Genomic DNA, 22,412 nt, shown 5'->3' on the forward strand with positions numbered 1-22,412 from the left:
ATTAATTTTTATTTTTTTTCTATGGGCAGGAGGGCTCCTGGAAAGGACCTCGACTGCAGTGGCATATCAGATGCCTCGAGCTGCTGGCAATACTGCATTCAGTTTAGGTGGGTGATCAATCATGCAGTAGACAAGCTCTCACAACCACCTACTGGAATAATGGAGACGCTGTATGTAGTTGATTCGGAGGTAACCAGGTAGACTGGGTTTACTTCCTGCAAGTTCTTCCACTGCCCAATCTTCTACTCCCAGATGGACCAATGGGAACCCTCGGCATGGATGCACTGCCACACAGGTTTCCTTGCGATTTTACGAAGTGCATGGATGCAGCTCTCTCCCCTCTGAGGTCCGCATTCTGAACTACCTCGATGATTTAGTTTACAATTTTTATGTACTTCTCAGAAATGGGCTTTATGTACTTCTCAGAAGTATACTTAAAAAATTTATACGCAAGTATAAATTTCCCCCAGTGAGCTTCCCAAGATCAGGGAGGACGAAGAGCAGGTATGATGGTTGCGCCCTACTGGGCCACCTTGATGAAAAAACCCACCAGCCCCTCCCTGCCAAATCCCCTGGCGAAGGAAGGAGCTTCTCTGTCAGGGATAGCACACAATTTGGCACCTGTGTCCAGATCAGATACAGTTATGGAGGAGTCAGATGATGTTAAAAGGGATAGTTCACATAAAAATTAAAATTTTGTCATAATTTACTCACTGTCATGTAGTTCCAAATCTGTATGAGTTGCTTTCTTATGTTTAAAAACTACTATGTAAGTCAATGGCAACCACCAACTGTTTGATTACCAGCAATATTCAAAATATCTTCTTTTATGTTCAACAAAAGAAAGCAACTCATACAGGTTTTGGAAATGACATCAGTGTAAATGATGACGGAATTTTTTATTTTGGGTAAACTATCCCTTTAAGCTAGATGACAATGAACTTTGACAGAACAACTGACCCATCACAAAGACCTGCCCCCCTTAATTACTGTTGCTATGTCTCACAAGTCATGCCGCTTTCATACTACATATCATGTTCTCACGCAGTTAAGTAATTACATTGCAGAGCAAAGAGGAAACTTACACACTAAAAGATGAGACAGAGCAGGTTACTAATAGCAAGAAAAAACTACCAAAGTCTACTTATAAGAAATTTAAACAATAAATACAATTTTGTTGCTCTTTAATATGTCATGGCAGATCACTGTAGTGCCTCAGTTTAAGCGGCACATCAACAAATAGTCTTTAATATTTACTAAGCATGAAAAAAAAACATGAATGAATATCAGAAGGTATTTTATTTCAACCATGGAAAAGAAGTCCATACACCCAGTTTATCACGATTTTGGATGTAGAACAGTATTTCTGTGTCAAAAACACTCCTTCTGGGTTCGTACAAGTTTCTGAAAGGTTTTTTTTTTTTTTTTTTCGAGCATGGCTCTTCATGACATCATGAAGGGTCAAACTTCTTGTATGGGCACTTCTCCCAGAAGATTTACATCTCAAAATTAATTCAATTCAATTCAAGTTTATTTGTATAGCGCTTTTTACGATACAAATCATTGCAAATCAACTTTACAGAAAATTAAGTTTCTACAATATTAGTAGAAGCTTATCAGTGGTGACTGTCAGTTTATGTGCATATGGCAGAAATGTTCAGAAAAAATCAAATAAAAGACGTAAACAAACAGACGATTAACACTATTAACAGCAATTATGCAATCAAACTTATAGCAAAATGGGTAGTTCTTTCCTGTATCTCTGGGTTAGCATCATCTGAGGTCCTCTGAGGGGTTGGCATCATCTCTTCTCAGGTGTTCTGGATCCAGACTGGAGCTTGTGTAAATCCTGTGGCAAAACAGAGAAACAAATAGAGACATAATTAGCGTAGCTGCTGTTCCAGCCAGGTAAAAATTAATAAGTTTAACCAAGCTAAAGAATAATAATGCGCTCAGATATAACTGCAGTCCAAAATTATGAGATGCATTATTTGAATGCTTGACCAAAGAGGTGTGTTTTTAATCTAGATTTAAACAGAGAAAGTGTCTCTGAACCCCGAACATTATCAGGAAGTCTATTCCAGAGTTTGGGAGCCAAATGCGAAAAAAAGCTCTACCTACTTTAGTGGACTTTGCTATCCTAGGAACTATCAAAAGTCCAGCGTTTTGTGACCTTAGGGAGCGTGATGGATTGTAGTGTGGTAGAAGACTAGTTAGGTACGCAGGAGCTAAACCATTAAGGGCCTTATAAGTGAGTAAAAATATTTTGTAACTGTAACTGATACAGAACTTAATAGGTAGCCAGTGCAGACACTGTAAAATTGGGGTAATATGATCATATTTTCTTGACCTGGTAAGGACTCTAGCCGCTGCATTTTGGACTACTTTGTAACTTGTTTATTGAGGATGCAGGACAACCACCTAGCAGTGCATTACAATAGTCCAGTCTAGAGGTCATGAATGCATGAACTACCTTTTCTGCATCAGAAACAGGTAACATGTTTCGTAGCTTGGCAATGTTTCTAAGATGGAAGAGATGCTGTTTTTGTAACATGGGAAATATGATTTTCAAAAGACAAGTTACTGTCTAATATAACACCCAGATTTTTGACAGTAGAGGAAGAACAGTACATCCATCTAATTGCAAATTGTAATCTAAGAGACTCTGTGTAATGTTTTTTTGGTCCAATAAGAATATCTCTGTCTTATCTGAATTTAATAGGAGAGAAAATTATTGGTCATCCAATCTTTTACATTTTTAACACACTCAGTTAGCTTAGATAATTTAGAGTTAATAATATTGAGAAGCGGTTTTTCTCCTACAGGTAACAACTCTTTCAGTAATTTAGTGGGTACAGGATCTAATAAACATGTTGTTGGTTTAGATGCAGTGATAAGTTTATATAGCTCTTCCTGTCCTATAGTTGTAAAGCACTGCAGTTTATCTTTGGGTGCGATGGATAAAACGAAAGTATTAGATGCTGTAGAATCTACATTTGTTATTGTATTTCTGATGTTATCTGTTTCATCAGTGAAGAAATCATTAAAGTCATTGCTATTTAACTGTGAGGGAATATTTAGATAGGGTGGCGTCTGGTTATTTGTTAATCAAGCCACTGTGCTAAATAAAAACCTTGGATTGTTTTGGTTGTTTTCTATTAGTTTGTGGATATGCTCGGCCCTGGCAGTTTTTAGAGCCGGTCTATAGCTAGACATACTGTTTTTTCCACGCAATTCTAAAAACGTCAAAGTTAGTTTTTTTCTTCCATTTGCGTATTCAAGTTGTAACCTAGAGTTTTCTTTCTTAAGAAAGTGGGTATTACTGTTGTAACCATGGCACAGTATGTTTTCTCTAACCTTTTTCAATTTGATGGTAATAATAACTACCTTATATCTATATATATTATATATATATATATATATATATATATATCACCATATATATTATACACACACACACACACACGATTTTGATGTTATCATTTCATTATAGCGGTTATGTCAAAAATATAACACATTTTCATAATTTATATTCTTAATTTATTAACCTTACATTTTGTGGGAATGTACTAGCTGTGCTAGAGAATTAATTTATTGTTAATTTTCAATTCTGATAAAGTGAGACTTCTTGTTTATATCGTAAAAATACTTTAGCAGTTTAACAGCTTGGCATTTTTATTAATATAATTCAGATCTTATAGTAGCTTTTAAAACTATCACATTACTAGGCCTATTTAATATACTGTAGCCTACTCATACTTTCTTTATATTTCTAACAGCCAGATGGTCATTGTTTTGGAAATATCAGACAAAAACCATACAAATATACTGCCATACAAATTCCAGAAGCTTGTTTTTATGATTATTATTATTATTTATTTTATTTTTTGTAGTAAGTTCTTGAAAGTGCTATGGTAATCATGTTATTTATATTTGTTCAAACACTTTGGTAATGCCACATAAAAACCACATACTGCATCTAATGGTAAATTCTTGTGATACTGTTGTAAAACCCATGACAGTTGGTTAATTTACTGTGTCTTATTGGTTTTCCATTTATTTATTTATTTATTTTTTAATTTACCGTGGTAAATACGTGCTGAGTGGCGTTTGTTCTCGCATTTGCCTATCGCGGGACTACCTCCCCAGTTTCGGTCAATAGCAAGGTGTTTGGCCAAAGCCAGTGAAAGTACGTATTTACCTGTTTGGAAGACCTTGTTAGAAGAAGCAGTCGAGCATCAGAAAAGGGACAGCAATTTGTAAGTGTTTTACCTTGTTTTATCATTAGATTACAGCGCGGTTGTCGTTGCTAGGAAACTTTTTGTTTCATTTACCATGGTAAATACGTGCTGAAGTGGCGTTTGTTCTCGCGTTTTGCCTATCACGGGACTCCAGTTACAGTCTGCTAAATAGTAAGGTGTGGCCAAAGCCAGGGAAAGTAACGTTACGTATTTACCTGTTTTTAGAAGACCAGGTTTAGAACCTCCGTGAAGTTGGCACCCCCTAATCACCAAAACTATGCCATTCGTTTGTGCTACGTTTGTGCTGATTTGTGCCGCAAAAATGAACGTTTGTGCTAGTTTTGTTTGAGAGATTAAACATTGTTTTTTTTTGACCGTGTGACCGTGATTCGTCACTCTCCACCCCATGTTGCCCAAATCTCTCCAAACCAGCGCAGTTTTGTTTGTGCTTGATTTGTGCCCGTTTGTGCCGTTTAATCAAACACTGTGTCTATTTTCCTTCCGTAGATATAACCAAAATATTTTCGGAGGCCGTGACGTCATTCTCCACCCCAGTTCGTCTAAATCGCACAAAACTGGTGTCATTCGTTTGTGCCGGGTTGTGCTGTTGAAATGAACGTCAAATATATTTCTCCTTCTTAGAAATAACAAAAACAATTCTGGGCAGTGACGCATGGAGAACAGCTTCTTTTCTTTTGCCAAATATTTTTTCCATGTCAACACAGCTTGCTTGCTTATGCCACCTGGGCATTAGACAATGCTTATTTAAATAATGTATACAGTTGTAATAATACATAATGTTCCATTTGAACTAAGATTACAATTTTAACACATAATAAACATGTGCATGCGCGTTTTCAGATGAATTTACAGGTTTAAATATAAATACTAGGTTTACACATATGATCAGTAAAGCCCTGACATTCGGTTCTGTTTATTTAAAGAATCATAATTTTGTTAATTATTCAAAGCGCTATTATTATGTTTGAGCTATGCATCTATGCGGCCTTCGCGGGAGACCGCTTCAGGGGGGGGGGAGGGTACAAAGGAGGCGCTGCTGAGCACACTTCAGAGCCTTAAAATCCTGAATGGGATGGCCTACGGACCTCGTACGACTCGCGAGCACGCGCAATTTAAGTCCACGAGACCGAAAGTCCACATGAAGTGCGCCATTTGGGACAGGGCCTAAACCCAGCTAACAAAAAAGGTCCCCAGGACGTCCCCTAAATGGTCTCTGCGAACGTCCCCTGGACGTCAGCGTCTAGGGTCCCCTTGACGTCGAGCGGACGTTCGCGAAGACGTCCTCCGGACATTCACGAGGACGTTCACAGGACGTGCAGCGGCCATTCGGGACGTTTAGGGGACTTTCGCTTTAAATCCTCAAATGTCATTTTATTTTACTTTTGGGCTAACCAAAAGAAAATAGACACATGCAAATAGTTTTTGGAACACAGTAGGCTATATTTTTATTTTAAACAATTTAAACGTTTTTTTTCTTATTTTTTTTTATTAGATGTTTAAGAAATAAAAGATTATATACAACTAGACAAAACATAGTATAAGTGTAATAGGATTGCAAGAAAAAAAGAATGTATAATTAAATAAAATGAATAATGTATATTTAAGCAAAAAATAAAGAGAACAACTGCATCTAAAGATCAATGCTACACAAAACCAACATACAGGTTCAATTTTAAATGACATAACTATTAGGCAAATTAAAAATGATTTTCTTTTATTTTTTTTCCGTGCGTGGGTGGGTCAAGCAAAGCAGCTATGTCTCTGCGTTATTTCCGATGGTAGCTCCTGTTGTGCTTCTGACCTAAAACAACGAAAGGAACACATTCATGTCATGAAAACATATCTAATGTGTTTTCTTCTTGCAATAAAACCAAAAAAAACAGCAAAATTCTGCGTTAATACTGAAAAGCATCCACTCAAATCTTTCCTAACCTGTTAATTTAATTTGTAAAGGTAATCATCAGTAAAATAAAATGACATTCGAAGACATATAAAGCGAAGTCCCCTAAACGTTCCTGAATGTCCTCTGACCGTCCTGTGAACGTCCCTGTGAACGTCCGGAGCCAGCGATAAACCACTTTTTGTTTTTGAGCTGCATGTGGTATAGCAGTTCTTAAATGCAATAACTAAAATAATAAATTTTCCTAAATAACTTTTCTTGTTGGCTTATCAACAGTTAATAATATGTAAATGGAAATAATTAATTTGAATTGTCTCACAAACCTGTGGGGGGTTTTTCCACTTTCTTTTTCTTTTGTTCATGTTTTCCTTGGCTGCATTCACCACTCTATAGGCATTCTTTTTAGAACTATGGGATGCAAACCTTATTTTCTTCATGCATGAATGAAAGTGAATGAATGAATGATCCATTTATATAGCGCTTTTATTCTGTATTGTTGTACACCCAAAGCGCTTTAACATCATGTGGGGGTCTCTCCTCAACCTCCACCAGTGTGCAGCATCCACCTGGATGATGCAACGGCAGCCGCAAGGACAACGGCGCCAGTGCACGTCACCACACACCATGGGGAATGCATAAACCTAATTGTAGCCTATATGTTCAATTATATTATTGCAGGGTATCATGATTTTGACACTGCTTGTTTAAAATGACTCATGATTTGATGACATTTTTTAATTATAGAAGTTACTTCAATTTTCTTTTTTCCAGAAATGAAAATTAATTTTAACATTGTTTTAACAATGAATTCACATCTAATGTACTATAGTAAAATAATAATAATAATAACATAATAATAATATCAATCTGCAAAAACAAAATGTTTTTTTTTGGCCTTTTTGCATTCCTATTATTACAGTAATAAATAGATAGATAGATAGATAGATAGATAGATAGATAGATAGATAGACACACATATATAACGAAATAGCACCCTTTACAGTCCAATATGGGTTTTATATTTGTTATTAATTTTGTCACACCACTCCCTCTGAGTTGCAAGTTGTCAGTCTGATGGTAAAGCTAAAATGGGCGACTGGATTTTTCACAGCTTCTGTTTTTAGTGTCTAATGGAAATGGCAGATGAGGGACCGAAACAGGGACTTCGCAACTGGGCTCGCGACAATGTCCTCTGAACGTTACAAAGCGGACGAAAAACATTCTAAAACATTGTGCAGTTTTGTTTGGCATGTTTAAATTGTTTAAATAAAAATTGTACAGATATTACATGTTTCCATTGTACGTTTACTGAGTACCCTCTGCATGCAGATTCATTTATAGATTTAAAAGCCAGTTCCTGAACCGGGAGAACCATGTTCTGCAGAGTTCAGTTCCAACACACTATGCTTGGACATTGTTACAGATCCTGAGACCTTGCTTAGGCTTTGGGTGTGTTTATTTCTGTGTAGCTAAACTTTGCAGGACACTGGCCCTCCAGGAGCAGGACTGAGAGTCCTGACATTAACCTCTTTACCTTCAGTGCATGTGGATCTTATCAACACCTAGTACATCTTAAAATATACAGCTCATGAAAAATAAAAAGTTCCAGATGGACAAACCTTTCAAATGCAATACACTAGTGGTGAATAACACCAATATCGTAAAATATAAAAGTTTTGCAGGTAGGGTTGAAAAAGCCAGAATGGGAAGTTTTAAGGTAGTTGTATCAGCTCTGACAAGTGTCGGAAGTTTATTCGTGGACACAGATAATGGCGATCGTTCATGGCAGTAGAGGGCGAGGGTGGGGGGCCGAAATTCTTTATTTTTCTTTGTCCTGATACAAAAAAAGAAAAAAGCCCCTCTAGTGTGACACTTTCCCCGTACACATATTCGGCTACCGCCTTCATTGCTCAGATAACAAATAGTCACTAGGTAGGACTTTTTTGGGAAGCTTAATTGAACTCTCCCCTGTTGATCCCATTATAACAGACTACCGATTCAGCAACGAGTCACACTAAAACAATGAACATCTGAGCTGAATTTGGTGAAACCATTAAAGTTCTACGTCGGGTGAGTAAAATTACTTCCATAATAAATAATAATAATGTTCACATAGATTTGGCTGTTCTCAACTGCCCCACATCCGAAAGAATTAAGAAGAGAAGAACATCAACCCAATTTTAAGTGCATTGTTATAATAAAGACCTTAATATTACTAATTCATTCTTTCATAAATTTAACTATATTCATTTTCACTAATTAGTTCTATTAATGTTCACAGGAGCAACATCCTACCTAGTGCCCTGTGAAGACCGAAAGGAAAGACGAGAGTGGTAATGTTAACAGACATATTATCATGGATCTTGTCTCGGATCCTATTATTGGATTTTATTTTCACTGATGTCAACTTTTATTTTTTTCCCAAAGGGAAGAACAGAACACTATTACGCACTGTATATTCATCAGTGGGGAACCAATATTCAAAAAATACTATAACCTAGCAAATAATTTTAAAGGGGCACTTGCACTTGCAAGCCACATAGCACGCAAATATATGTTCCCCAGCAACATCTGATTCACAAATTTTTTTAATTTTTATGCTAATCACACATTGATTGGTGGTTTCAAGACATTATATGGGTACTGACCTCTCTATTCTGCCTGAAAGTAATGAACAGACAGAGCTGGAGGCGGATCGTTTCGACCAATCAGATGAGAGGCAGTGTTTACAAGCCGCCACCCACAAGTGTGAACTGAATAGGAACAATCCGGGCGAAAACACTGAAGTATAAGCGTCCGCTGCCATTACTGCGTGCCTTTGCTGCTAAGGAAGTACTCAGAAGTAGCGTTCAGTCCCGGCAGTCACTGTAGCAGATGTTAGCTGTAGGCGAAAAGTTATTTTTACTTTAGTTTTTTTAGTACGTATGCTCGTCCCAGTTGAATGCCACAGGGACAGAGACAGCAGTGGGTGTGGTTGGGTGGCTTGGCTTGTTTAAACAACAGCACAAAACCTCACCGGACCTAATAATAAATATGCACCGTTTTGTGAAATTCAATCACGAACCGCGTCTGTTGCAGCTCTGCTTGGACTGCCCATGTTTACGGCGCCGTAAACGGATTACCACAGGACTTCCCTATCCAAGGCGGTAACCCTCAACATTATGTCAGCTAGAGAGCGTATATTGGAACTCCTCCCTTCCTCCCACTTTCGCTGAAAATCCTTATGGGCTAACGCCAGCTTGGTACAGCTGGCCAAATCTGACCGCGAAGCATGCCAATACGGACATACGTACAACCGTGGCAAGTAATACCATAGTGCCATGGGCGCCTCTAATTACGCCAGGCCGCCATCAAGGGAGAAGACCCGGCGGGCTCTCCCAGATGTGCACCCGAGCAACGGTGGTGAAGTCTTGTGGCGCTGCACCCCAATCCGGGCGCGCAAACTGTCCACCTCTCTACACTGCAGGGCTATGTTTCGCGCACTGTGGACTGGCGCGGGAAGCCCACCGGTATGTGCGCATGCTCCCCGTCGAGGAGACTGTTGCTGCTCGCACCTGTGCCCGTCTTCCTCTGCGTTGGGGGCGGTTGCGTTGACCGCAGCCTTGCCTTCCAAGCCCCCGTCAGATTCACGGCCCACCATGCGGACCAAAAGCCATACAGCTGCGCAGTGGGATGCAGTTTCTGCTCTGTCAACGCCACTAGCTATACACTAGCGCCGGTGTTCCATGTTGAAACTGCTTCAATAATCCCTCGATGCCGCGCGCACGGCGATCGGCGCTGACGTCATCAGGGATCTTCGCGCTCGGTCCGCAGACTTGCGCTTGATGGCTGATCCTAATACGTAAGCAATCTGCTCAGAAGTCCTGCATCCGGAGCCAGGGGGGGGGGGAGGGGATCCTCCGTGGGTTCATGGTCATGGCCTTAACAGGCACCTGTGGCTTACCCTAGCACGCCTGAATGACCGCTGACGCGCAAGAACGCTTTTTTACGACAAAAAAAAAATCAACAATAGCCACTCCCTCTGGCCTCTCTGGTGCTCCGATGGGGTGGGATTCGAAAAAAAAATCCCACAGATCGTATTCTGGGGTTTCTTCTCCGAGACACCAGACAGCGCCCCAGGCGCGATGAGCCACTGAATGATATGTCCGTCACGCTCCATTCCCCGTCTGCCGAGGCTCCCGCTCTGCTTCTTGCACCTTCGCCAGGCTCAGATCACACACCGTAGAACATAGCCCGCCGTTGCGCCAAGACACGCGCCCGCACACCCGGACGCTCGTTCTCGAGACGTGCTGCGCTGAGAGGACGACCCGCCCCGCAAGCTCCATGTTCAAGAAGCAACCATGTTCCCCATGTTTTTCCTAACTGGCGACGATTGCTATGTGGGTGGTAAACTGAAAACCTGTTTCGTGTGAATTACACAATAAAAACATGTATCCTTTCCACAAAAAGACTTTTTCTTCCTCGTGCACACCAACAACTGTGTCACTCCCGCCCCTCCCCGCAAGCACGCCAGAGTCCCCCACACCATGATTCTCAATGGCACTCTCCGAGGGCGCTGAGAGTGTGCCAACCACCACACACTGCCCACCGCGGCCCGCCCTCCAGCCGCCTGATTCTACTTCTAATTCCCTCGCAGGGACGGGGCCTTCGGTCCAAACACCACCCCTCATCAGTGGGTTAACGGTGGCCGTAGAGCTAACGGGTGGGGACCCCCCGGTTTTTCCCACCTGTGTCACCCACTCCTGGACGCGTGGAGCGCTATCCCGGGCGTTTCACCGTGGATACTGGTACATAATTACAGCATGGATATGCTCCTCTTAGTTTCAAACGCATACTTCTCCCCGCTTCCAATGCGTGGTCTCCTGTCACTTGACCTTTGTGCCAAAAACCTCCCCGTTCTGCAACAGGAAATTTTTTTTTGTCGTCAGTCTGGCTCGAGAAGAAGTAGCGAGATAGCGCGTCCCTCCAAGCAAGTCAGGAAAGCCTGCTGCTACAAGCCTAGCTACTTTGTTGTGCCCAAGTCGTGGAACACCATCGACTGTGCTGTGTTGATCTCCTTTTCCCGTCCCGTTCGGGCCCTGAGAACCCAGCCACCTAGCAACTCCACCAAGCGCTGTGTTCATGAATGACAACGCGAGAATCCGATCTTGTGCAGCGATAATGGCCCCGGGAGACGGGTTTCGGCCTCAGTGGATCTGAAAACGACCGCAGAAACGTCATATTCAAATAGCGGAGCGTCGCCATACATTCATGTCGCGCTTCGCTGAGGTGTTGCTTTAGAATGCACTGCTATATCAGTATTCCAGTGCGCCCGTTCTGGCTGTCCCCACTTCCCTACGCCCTCCACTACGACCGCCGTGCACATTTCTCGTTCACAAACGGTGGTTCTTTAGCGGGTACGCAGTGCCGCCATTTTTCTCCCCCAATCTAGGCGTTAGCACCCAAATTCGCATGACTCTTTGATTTGGTACTTCTGGTATGAATTGGCTTATGTTTAGGCCCACTCAAGGGAAGGTGCTAATCTTCACTTGAACACCTTACTTGACTCGCCATTTGCTGATTACGCTGGGAACTAGCGTGTGAATATGCAGAACTGCGTGTTTTTGACCGAGCCAACCCGATAACATATCTGGGAGTAATGCTTTGACTCGTTGGCGATAGCGAGGCTCATCTCTCTCAAGAGCTCCTAGAGGTCAAGTTCATCGACTCTGTCGCCTGTTTCCAGCCCGGGCAGGTCGTTTTTCTTCCATTGTAGGGAATTTCAGAGGCCTTATGGGACTGCAGTGGCCGACGCTGGCTTTCTCTTCAGTTTGCCAGGCTGGGTCTGCTGCATATGCGGCCGCTACGCGTACCTTTTTCGGCGGAAGACGGAGTTCCCCGCCGAGGGTGTGGTATTCAGGCCATCAGCGAATTATGGTCACTCACGAGTTGCGTCCAGCACTCTTGGATACACGGGGAGCGGCCCCGAATCATTTCAGGCGCGCCCGAGTTCCTTTGTGTAGAGTGACGTAGCGCCACACGTGGTCTCGACGGACGCGTCAACTTGCAGTGCTAGGGAAGGCAGCTATGCCTGGGTCGTAATACCTGCCCTCATGCCTGCTGTGTCGGAGTCACAGAGAAGTCGGCTATCCGTACTTAACCTCAGTTTGGTATATTGGGGAAGCGGTGTCCTTCACGCCCGACCATCCTTTTCGGTGATTGGGCGTGCAAAAAAACCCCCCCCCCCAATAGTACGGATTCGAACCGGCAACACGTCATTTGGTCCTCTTACATAAATCACCAGGGCGGCGTGCATTCCAGAGCTCTATTCAAACAGGCAGCGATTCCTCCTTGTTTGGGGGCGGAACCTACCGCTTCTCTCCATAAGAGCGTCGCACATTCCCGGTACTCCTAACCGTGGAGCAGACATTCTTTCGAGGACCGTGATTTACTAAAGGAGAGTGGGAGGCTCAACACCCACGGATCAGTTTCAAATGATTTGGGATCGATTCGGGAGCACGGGCGAAGTGTATTTGTTTGTCCCACAATCGAGAACACTCACGAGTCCGGGCTTTCTTTCTCGCTACGTCACTCCCCAGCAGCAGGCCGGACGGTGATGCTCTGACATTGCGTTGGTGCGGAAGCCAGACTTTACGCGATTCCCCGCCGGTGAAGATGTCTGCGCTGATGGGTTTTTGTGCAAAGTCAGGAATAGAGAGAGCGTCATTTATACTCTGGGCGCCCCGAACTGGCCGACATCAGCCCTGGGAGCGTGGACCTGAGAGAGTTCATTGTGGCGTCCCCCCATGGCGAAATGCCCCTCAGAAACGGGTCCTTCTGCTCTCAGGCGAATGGCACGCCTTGGGCACCCCCATCCCCGAGACGTGTGAACCTTCATTCTGTGCTCCTCTGCGTGGACCCTACATGAGCGGGATGCTCTGCATCCACCGCAGATGTCTGAGCACACTTACGGTAGGCGGCCGCAGCTAGCCGCTGTCGACCAGGCGCCCTCTCTTAACGCTCTGAAGTGGGGGAGTTTTACAAAATGGTGCCAGGAACAGTTGGATTTACCATGGGGACCTTGTTCCGTTTCTGATGTTTTGCGCTTTCTTTCTTTTTTTAACAGATTGGATCTGCGGGAGTTTTGCCATCCCACGCTGTGTGAGGTGTTGTAATGTGGGCCGCTATTGCTGCTTTTTCGCGGGGTTCCCCGGTTTGAACGGGCAATCGATCGGGTTACGCACGCTCTCTAGTTATCAGTTTTTCTCAGTGAGCGAGGAGATTGTGTCCTTCAGAAGGCCGCCCTCCGTAACCGTCCCGTGGGTATCTTAGCTCTGTTTTGAGGGCACTATCTCTACGCACCGTTCGAACCCTTAGCTTCGATTGCGGTATGAGATCTTTCCCTGGATACGGCCTGCTAGCTGTCTGTTGCTCGTCGCCTCGGCTACGCGCATTGGAGACTTACACGCATTTTGGGGTAACGCACAATTCAATCTGTTTTGTCGGTACCTGGCGACTGTAATGTCACACTCTCCGGCCGAGACCAGATGACGGGCACGAATTCACTCAATACACCGTTTCAGAGCACAGGTTGTTTCCCTGCCCTCCTTATCTGCTGAAGCCGCCAGCCTCAGCGTGCTGCCTGAGTCTCCCGAGCACTGTCTGGCCTGTTAAGGGCGTTTGCGGATTATATGCTGCGATAGCTCAGCTCCAGCCGCCTTCTCTTCAGTCGAAATACCAGCTGTTCGTGTGCTTTTGTGGATGTAATAATGGATGTGCTGTTTCATCAAAACAGAGAACTTTCTCACTGGATTGTGGACGCTATTACGTTGGCTTACGAAAGCAATGGGAAAGATTGTACCCCTCAAGCATCAAGCTCTTCGGTGAGGCAGTTTCCTTCCTCATGGCTAGGCAACAGGATTTATGTCTGGCTGCTGGCTGGCTCTTCGCCAGAAACACATTCGACTAGGTGTTAACAAGCTGGATGTACCCTCTGTACGTCACATGTACTTTCGGTGAGTTAAGTTTCATTCATGTTGTGAACTGTTATATGAACCAGCCTATACAGTATTTACCATATGCTGCTAACTCTGTGTTATGGTTTATAAGATTATTCAGTTTGTCACCCGCAAACGCTGTCGACTCTGTGTTTAACTCTCATGCTTGAGTGGCTCATTGTGTTGTGTCTGCCCTAGTCCATGCATCCTTCGTGACTTCATATGCAAATTTTGTTAGGGTCGCAGCAGATGTTTCATTGGTCTAGTTCTGCCTACAGGATGCGAGTACTCTTAGCGACGCGGGCTATTGGGCTGGAACTGTCTTGCTTATGTGTGGATGTGATTGTCCCCCGTTCAGGGCTTATCCTTCACTGCTCTCACGGCGGGATTTTAATACGTTCCCCATATACGTCTTAGCTTGACGTGAATGTTGAGTTACCCGCCATTGATAGGGAAACGCCTCCGGTTACGAATCGTAACCTCGGTTCCCCCCGAGAGTGCGGGAACGAAGACATTACGTTAGCCCGCCGTGGTTGCTGTTTGATCACTGTGCTAGCATTTCTGTCGTGATTCTGACGTAATTTTCATCACGCCCATTAACGCATTTTATACACTGCCCGGTGACGTGTCAGTATTTGCATGCTTCGCGTCAATTGGCCAGCTTCCCCCCCAGCTGGCGTTAGCCCATAAGAATTTCAGCGAAAGTGGTAGAAGGGAGGAGTTCCCATATACGTCTTAGCTGACGTAATTCGCGTTCCCGTCTCTCAAATCGTGGGTCTTAACGCAATTACAATCGGCAAGCCTCGGTCGGACTAAAAGGGGAAAAAAAATAATTATTTGGGTCAGTCCTAAATTGACAGGGTCATTCAGTCATGGCACACAAAAATATTTTTAAGGATGGCCTAATAGTTATTTGAAACTTGTGAAGCTTGTGAACATATAACAACACAGCTAGTAATGAACAGCGTTTCGGTTTTATTGTTTCATCAATTAATACCTTCTTAATTCATACATTACATATTTATAGACATTATTACATTATGTTTGTCAATAAATTACCTTTATCAGTCAGTGTTTGGGCCACTGCCTGACATACATCTACCCAATTTTTCCCTTTCACCAGACATTTTCTTTAATGACAGGATCCGCTTTCATTGAAATGTCATTAGAGGGGCACCCGGCAAGTGGTCAAGTGCCGTCACACCGTCGCAGACACGACATTTATGGCGGCATGGCAAGATGGCGGCGCCCATGGAGTTTGCGGCGGTATTTGTGTAATATTGAGCGCCAAAACGATTTGTAAACCCCAAACGACAAAATGAGATAGAGCCAAAAACTCATTTTCCGTTTGTTAAACGAAACGAATAAACGAGCCATTTTTCCATTTCTCGTTCTACTGAATTCTAAATAGGAAATGAAATGATCAAAATGTACACGACCATACACTGACCTTTTTTTTTTCATTTTTTCGTCCAATTTTCTAATACTGATTATTTGATAACAACAATACATTTTGAAAACAAAAACACAGCCATTTCTGTTTTTTTTCCCTTTTAAACAAAAACCAAGCTGCACCCTTTTTTTAAATGTCATCTTTCATTTTCCGGAATAGAATAATGAATGAACAAAAAAGTACACACCGGCCCCCAAAATCTTGTTTTTTTTCTTTTTTTAAACAAACTAAAAAACGAGAAAACAACTGTTTCCTTTCTGCTTATTTCATTTCAAAATGGAAAAAAAACTATCAAAATGTACACGGACCGACTTCATGTAACACGACTTATTTTGACTTTTTTTTTTTCTGAAAAAAATCTAATAATCAGAAACGCAACATTTTACAAAACTCTCTAATTCCCGGTTGAGAAAGGCCACCGGGGACGTAATTTGTCTAAATCCAAAATCCAAAGTGCGCCAAAGTAGAGAAGTCCAACCATTGCCATGGAAACAGGCATTAAACCGAAGCTTTTTTTGTCGCAGGTTGTTGCCAACGAGTGGAGGTCGGTGGTTTTGATAATGATGATGATGGTAATAATTAACAGATTTATATATATATAATATAAAAAATGAGCTGACTAAGAAACATAAAATGGCTGTGTAGAATTGATGTTATGTTATGTGTATAATTATAATAATTTAGTATTTTTGTGTGTAATATAACTAGTATTTTATATATCTATATATATATTATATATATATATATATTATATATATCTATATATAATATATATATATCTATATATCATAAACTATTGATGTTATTACATTTATAGCTGATATGTCAAATATAACACATTTTCATAAATTATGTACTAGACAGAATTGCTAGAGAATTAATTTATTGTTCTGATAAAGTGAGACTGCTTGTTTATATTGTAAAAATACTTTAGCAGTTTAACAGCTTGGCATTTTTTATAAATTAATTCAGATCTTATAGTAGCTTTTTAAAATGAGTCACATTACTAGGCCCATTTAATATACTTTAACTCATATTTCTTTATATTTCTGCCAGCCAGATTGTCATGGTTTGGAAATATCAGACAAAACAATACAAATATACTACCATAACAAATTCTTGTTATTTAATTATTATTATTATTATTATTATTTTATTTAATTTTTTGTAGTAAGTTCTTGAAAGTGCTATGGTAAATCATGTCATTTATATTTGTTCACAACACTTTGGTAATGCCAAATAAAAACAACAAAAACCACATACAGCATCCAATGGTAATTCTTGTGATACTGTTGGAAAACCCATGACATTTGTTTATTTTAATGTGGTTTTTTAACCATGGTAAATACGTGCTGAAGTGGTGTTTTGTTCTCGTGTTTGCCTATCGCAGGGCTCTTCAGTAGTTCGGTCTGCTAAATAGTAAGCCGTGGCCAGCTGACTTCAATAAACAAGTACTCAGGCAAATATAAAAAGTGGTTATTTTTTCACCGCAGGGCAGCCCTCGTGTTTAGACCTCCTCATGTGAAGACCTCCTCGTGTGAAGACCATCAACTCTACCTGCGCAACTCCACCAAGCAAGGACACAGACAAGGCACTTTTTTGTGTTTTTTTGACAGACCAAGCCTCCAGTCCTATCTTGATGACTATGAACTACCTTACTGCCTTAGTCAGTCATTATCCTCAGCCCCAGTCCAAAGCAGTATTGAATATGCCAGAAAGAGTCATTCAGAACCTTGTGACCCTGTTTTACTGGAAATGAAACAGTTGAAGAAGTTTATGGAATTAGGCTGAAGTGTGAAGCAGATAAATTCCAAAGTGAATCGGATGCATTCTTCTGGAAGTTTTTGGTCATCTGAAGAATGTAGCCAAAATTGATCTGCCCCGCCCTCACCTGATAAGGATTCTCTTTGTCCCTTCTACGGTAACTGATTCAGCTGCAGCATTAGCTCAAAAGCTGAGAGTTCATCTACAGGAACAACATCATGGGAAAGTTAGTCCTGAGTTAAAGTTACCGACCTGCCATTGTGTGAGTAGAGCGTCCTCTCTTCCCACCACCTTCTTCTATGGTATTGACTCCTTAATCCCATTTTGCTCCTGATTTGAATGTTTCACAAGTAAATCAAGTCCCTACTGATGTGAATGTTGTTAGCCATCCAGTGTCAAGGCAACTAGCCGCAGTTCAAAGCCCTCATGCTCCTCATTTGTCCACTTTGATGGGAATTTCACCACATCCGCAGGGTTTTTCCTGGGTCAAAATTGGTCTTCGGTGGTGGCTGACCGACATGGTCATCCCACACAGCAAAAGAGTAGTACCCTAGTACCCACATGATCCGCAAGCCCAATATTGACATTAAATGTTACATTTAAAATAAATACAAAGAAACAGTTTGTGATTTTTTTTTTTTTCTTATCCTATTTATTCATGAAAAAACAATCACTGTCAAGCAAGATAGTAAAAGAAAGTGATTACAACTTATTTAACAACTTATTTTACATGTAAACATCATCGATACCAAAGTATATTTGAAATGTCAAAGGTATCACAATTTATCTATTTACAAATTATGCAATTATCAGACACCGATATTACTTGTCACTCTCACTGTCATCCTTTCTTATCCTCTTTGCAAAAAAAGCTTTGATTTTACCATGACTGGCTTTCATAGTTTTGAAAGATAAAATCTTTTTTGATAGACCTGATAATTATTTTAGTATAATCATATCAATTAAAAAGCAGCATTAAAATGTAGCATTAAAAGGTGTAATAGTGTATTTTTTTACCATATAAAATTTAATAAAATTAGCAGCTAGCTAGCAACAGCTTGCTTTGTGCTTTGCTGTAGTTTATCTCACTCCAGTCTATCTTTAAACTAAATGATTTTATAGGTAATTTACTACACATTGTCATAGGCCTATACATACTGTGGATTATTAAGGCTAAATTTGACTAAACACTCTTGCTAAATGGGGTAAGCACACTTACTTTCTCATTTCAGATGTGTATGTTCTTCTAAGAAGTAATGATTTGTTATACACCGATTCAGACACTGACGGGTACCCAATTGCTTTAACCATTCATTATAATGAATCGGCTCAAAGGAGTCATTAGGTCGCGAATCTGACTTTAGCGGACATGTTGTGTGGGAATCCTGGCTGTTAGGACATCGCCAAAGATTTGTCAACACACACACACACACACACACACACACATACAAAAAAACACTTCATAACTCCGTCACTCCGTCTGTAGCCTGCTTCACTCACAAAACCCAATTACAGATCAAATAAGGCTTTGGCGGGACAAAAAATTGTTTTGGCGGCTGCCAAAAAATTTTCATTGTAGAAAAACCCCTGATCCGGCAAGTCAGTTCATGGCCCCTAATTTTGTATGCTCTAAAACCAGGGGTAGGCAAGTTCGGTCCTAGAGAGCTGCAGTCCTGCAGAGTTCAGCTTCAACCCTAATCAAACAAACCTGAACAAGCTAATCAATGTCTTCAGGATTACGAAGGCTACAGGCAGGTGAGTTTTTTTTTTTAGGGTTGGAGCTGAACTCTGCAGGACTGCGGCTCTCCAGAACCGAACTTGCCTACCCCTGCTCTAAACCCTTGGGTTGATGCACATCATCAGTTATCAGGACAGTCTTACCCATCTAGACCTGCAGTGCAACCACCAGTCCCTCCTTGGGCTATGAATCCATCATTGTTTGGCCCAGTATATCCTGGATTTTGGCCAGCAGTACCAGGTCCTTTGTATCCAAGCCATTTGTCAGTTCCTATGAATGCAGGTTATCAACAAGCACAAGATCCCCAGGGTTTTATGGCATCGTCTCAGTATCTACCATTCCTACACAGCAGGTTTTGCATAATTCAGTGGTTAGAACTGAACCTCCTATTATAATTGCTATTATAAATACAACCATATTATAATTACCTGTTCCATCTACGTTTTTTGCATCTGGCACCATTATTCATCATCTGTACCCATTACGGCTAGGGATGCTCCGATCCACCTTTTTCGCCTCCGATTCCGATACCTAGGGTTCAGTATTGGCTGATACTGATACCGATCCCGATACCAGTGAAGTTTTTTTTCCCTCATTCAAATAAATGTACAATTTATATATCTTTGTGTGTGGAGCTGATAATCATTCTTTCACAATCTTGTAGATACAGACTACTTCATTATAAAGAAAAATAAAATAAACCATAAATATGTAAAAAAATAGGCCTATGTATATTCATAATCTATGACAAATTTATCATAAACTAGGTTAGTGGATAATTAGGCAGCAAAAGTTATTCTAGGAAAAGTCAGTGCACAATAATTTGAAATCCAAACATTTTAGTGAAAAATTATATTTTGTGGGGAACAAAAAAATATGGCACCTGAATATGGTAAAAATGTTACACATTGCAATTTGTATTATTATAAAATCCATTCATTAACATTCATGAATGTATTTATATACAATTATATACTATAAAATTAAAATACATTTCTTTTAAATGTATAGCATATTTTTAATAAGGCAACAACATATGATAGGACAAAACAAATACAGTGCAGCATGAAGCGTTTACAATGTATAATCCTATACATTGTGTTTCTCAGTCTTCAGTTCCCAGCCTGTTTCAAGTTCTCAAACAGGATATGAGCCAAGAGCCCAAGTAAGTTATCCTCCAATATCTTCTCGAATTGAAGGCCCTTCATTTCCATATATTTATAAAGAGGATCCTAAACAATTCATAATGTTAAAGATGGCTCTGGAGAATTTACTACCCCCGGATGAGACTGAGCAGTACAAATTCCATATTCTCCTGGACCATTTAAAAATGGATTCAGCATGCAACAGCCCTCTAGCCGAAATATTTCAGCCACATCAATTGGTTTTGAGAGAAACTGCTGAGACTATGAGCCTCCCAACTAGGGCGATATGGGCTTAAAAATGTATCACAATAATTTTTGATATTTACTGTGATAATGATATCAATGACGATAATTTAGGGAATCCTGTTTTTTTTTAGAGAAAAATATTATCTTTCCTAGTTTTACCCAAAATAGGGTGTTGTGAGCAGTACACATGACTATTTATTTTATACTGGAAGCCGGAGGACGCCCTCGCGCAGAAACTCCACATATGCACAGTAGAAGTAATGCTCCAGGAAATCACTGATATGGACAGAGGTATCCAGTGATCGATGAAGCTGAATAAAACAAAGATAGAGAAATCTTGACTGAGGAAACCTGAAGACAATAAACATGCAATTGCACAAAATATATAGTCTGTGTTCTTCAAGCAATCTTGGGTATTTTCATAAGAATAAAGTATATTTATAATGCAATGGTAATCGACATAGCCTTTATCACTGTATATAATGCTATAAAATAGTATGATTTCTGCCTTATTCTGTGATACGAAACCACATCTGATCTCAAAAATAAGTTATTTGAAACCTGTTATAAGGTTAATATCAGGGCTCCAAACAAAAAAATCGAGTAAGGAGCCATTGGCTCCTATAAGAAAAACTTAGGAGCCAAATAATTTTTTTAGGTGCCACAGAATAAACGTGTTTTATTTATTTTACGATTATTATTATTTATATATTTACATTTTAACATTTCAATCATACTGTCATGTGTTTATGTCTCATCTTTTCTTGACTTTATCAGCTTTTTAATCCATCTTGTAGATGACCTGGGAACTAAGGTTCACTTAAAGTGGGAACTAAATGTCTTTTCCAGCTTGAAATATACAGTCACAAAGAATTGTTTATTACACAGAATCTGTACCAGTATCATGGAGCATAAGCATCACTTGGCCACTGAGTGTAGCTTGGGCTCCTCCTACATGAGACATTTCAGTAAGTTGTACTGTAGGCTCTCTTATAAAATAGCCTACCTTTTGATGTTAATTCATGTTCATTATGTACTATATTAGTAATAGAGAGATTAAATGGGTTCACTTGCCCTTGAACTGAGGCGCTAAAGTGACCGCGCCTGCCCCATTAAGGAGCGCCAAAACTGTATTGTTTGAGTTTCGTTATGAATTCGGAATAATTTTAAAGCTGGTACTTTTTATTAAAAAGTTACAAAGCACAGAGCTTTTTGCGATTACTGGACGGCAGTTGCACTTCAAATAATGAAGTTCACGCATTAAAAGAACACAGACCAAGACCTTGTTTAGAAGAAGCCATATTAGTAATTATTATAAACGAGAATTGTTAACGATATTGCCAATAGTCACACAGCTGACAGCTTTACCTGTTCTAGTTTGTTCAAGTTTTGCACGAAATAGACGCTGTATGTTCTGCACTTTAACTTCTTACGTCTCCGTCATTTTCTCTCTCGCATAGCCATGCACAGCTTTTATCAGACTGTGTGCGTCAGCACTGATGTGCGGCAGAGATGAGGACTGTTTGAAACTCTCTTTTTCCACTAAAACTTTAATGTGCATCGTCTCAGTTTAATACATGAACATAACAAAAGATCTGATCGCAAATCAATTAGGAAAAAAGGCATTACATTCAAATTTTTAAGTTATAACATGTAAATATATACCCAGATAGCAATAACACTTGGACTGAATCTGGATGAAATGCGTCTCTGTCGGTTCAGTCTTGGCATCAGTGAGAAGATAATGGGCCAGAGCCACGCCGACTCTACAAAACACTTCTGGCTGACAGACGGCTTTTTCCCTATGGGCCGATCTCGGCTGAAAGCTGTTGTACACGCGGCAGGTCCACACTCGGTGTAGTTGTGTGTATTAACCTTCGGCTCGAGTTCGTTTTATCAGAGACGGGGCACTGCTAGAATGAAGCAAA

This window comes from Cyprinus carpio, chromosome B25 (assembly GCF_018340385.1).
Source record: "Cyprinus carpio isolate SPL01 chromosome B25, ASM1834038v1, whole genome shotgun sequence".
Taxonomy (NCBI): Eukaryota; Metazoa; Chordata; class Actinopteri; order Cypriniformes; family Cyprinidae; genus Cyprinus; species Cyprinus carpio.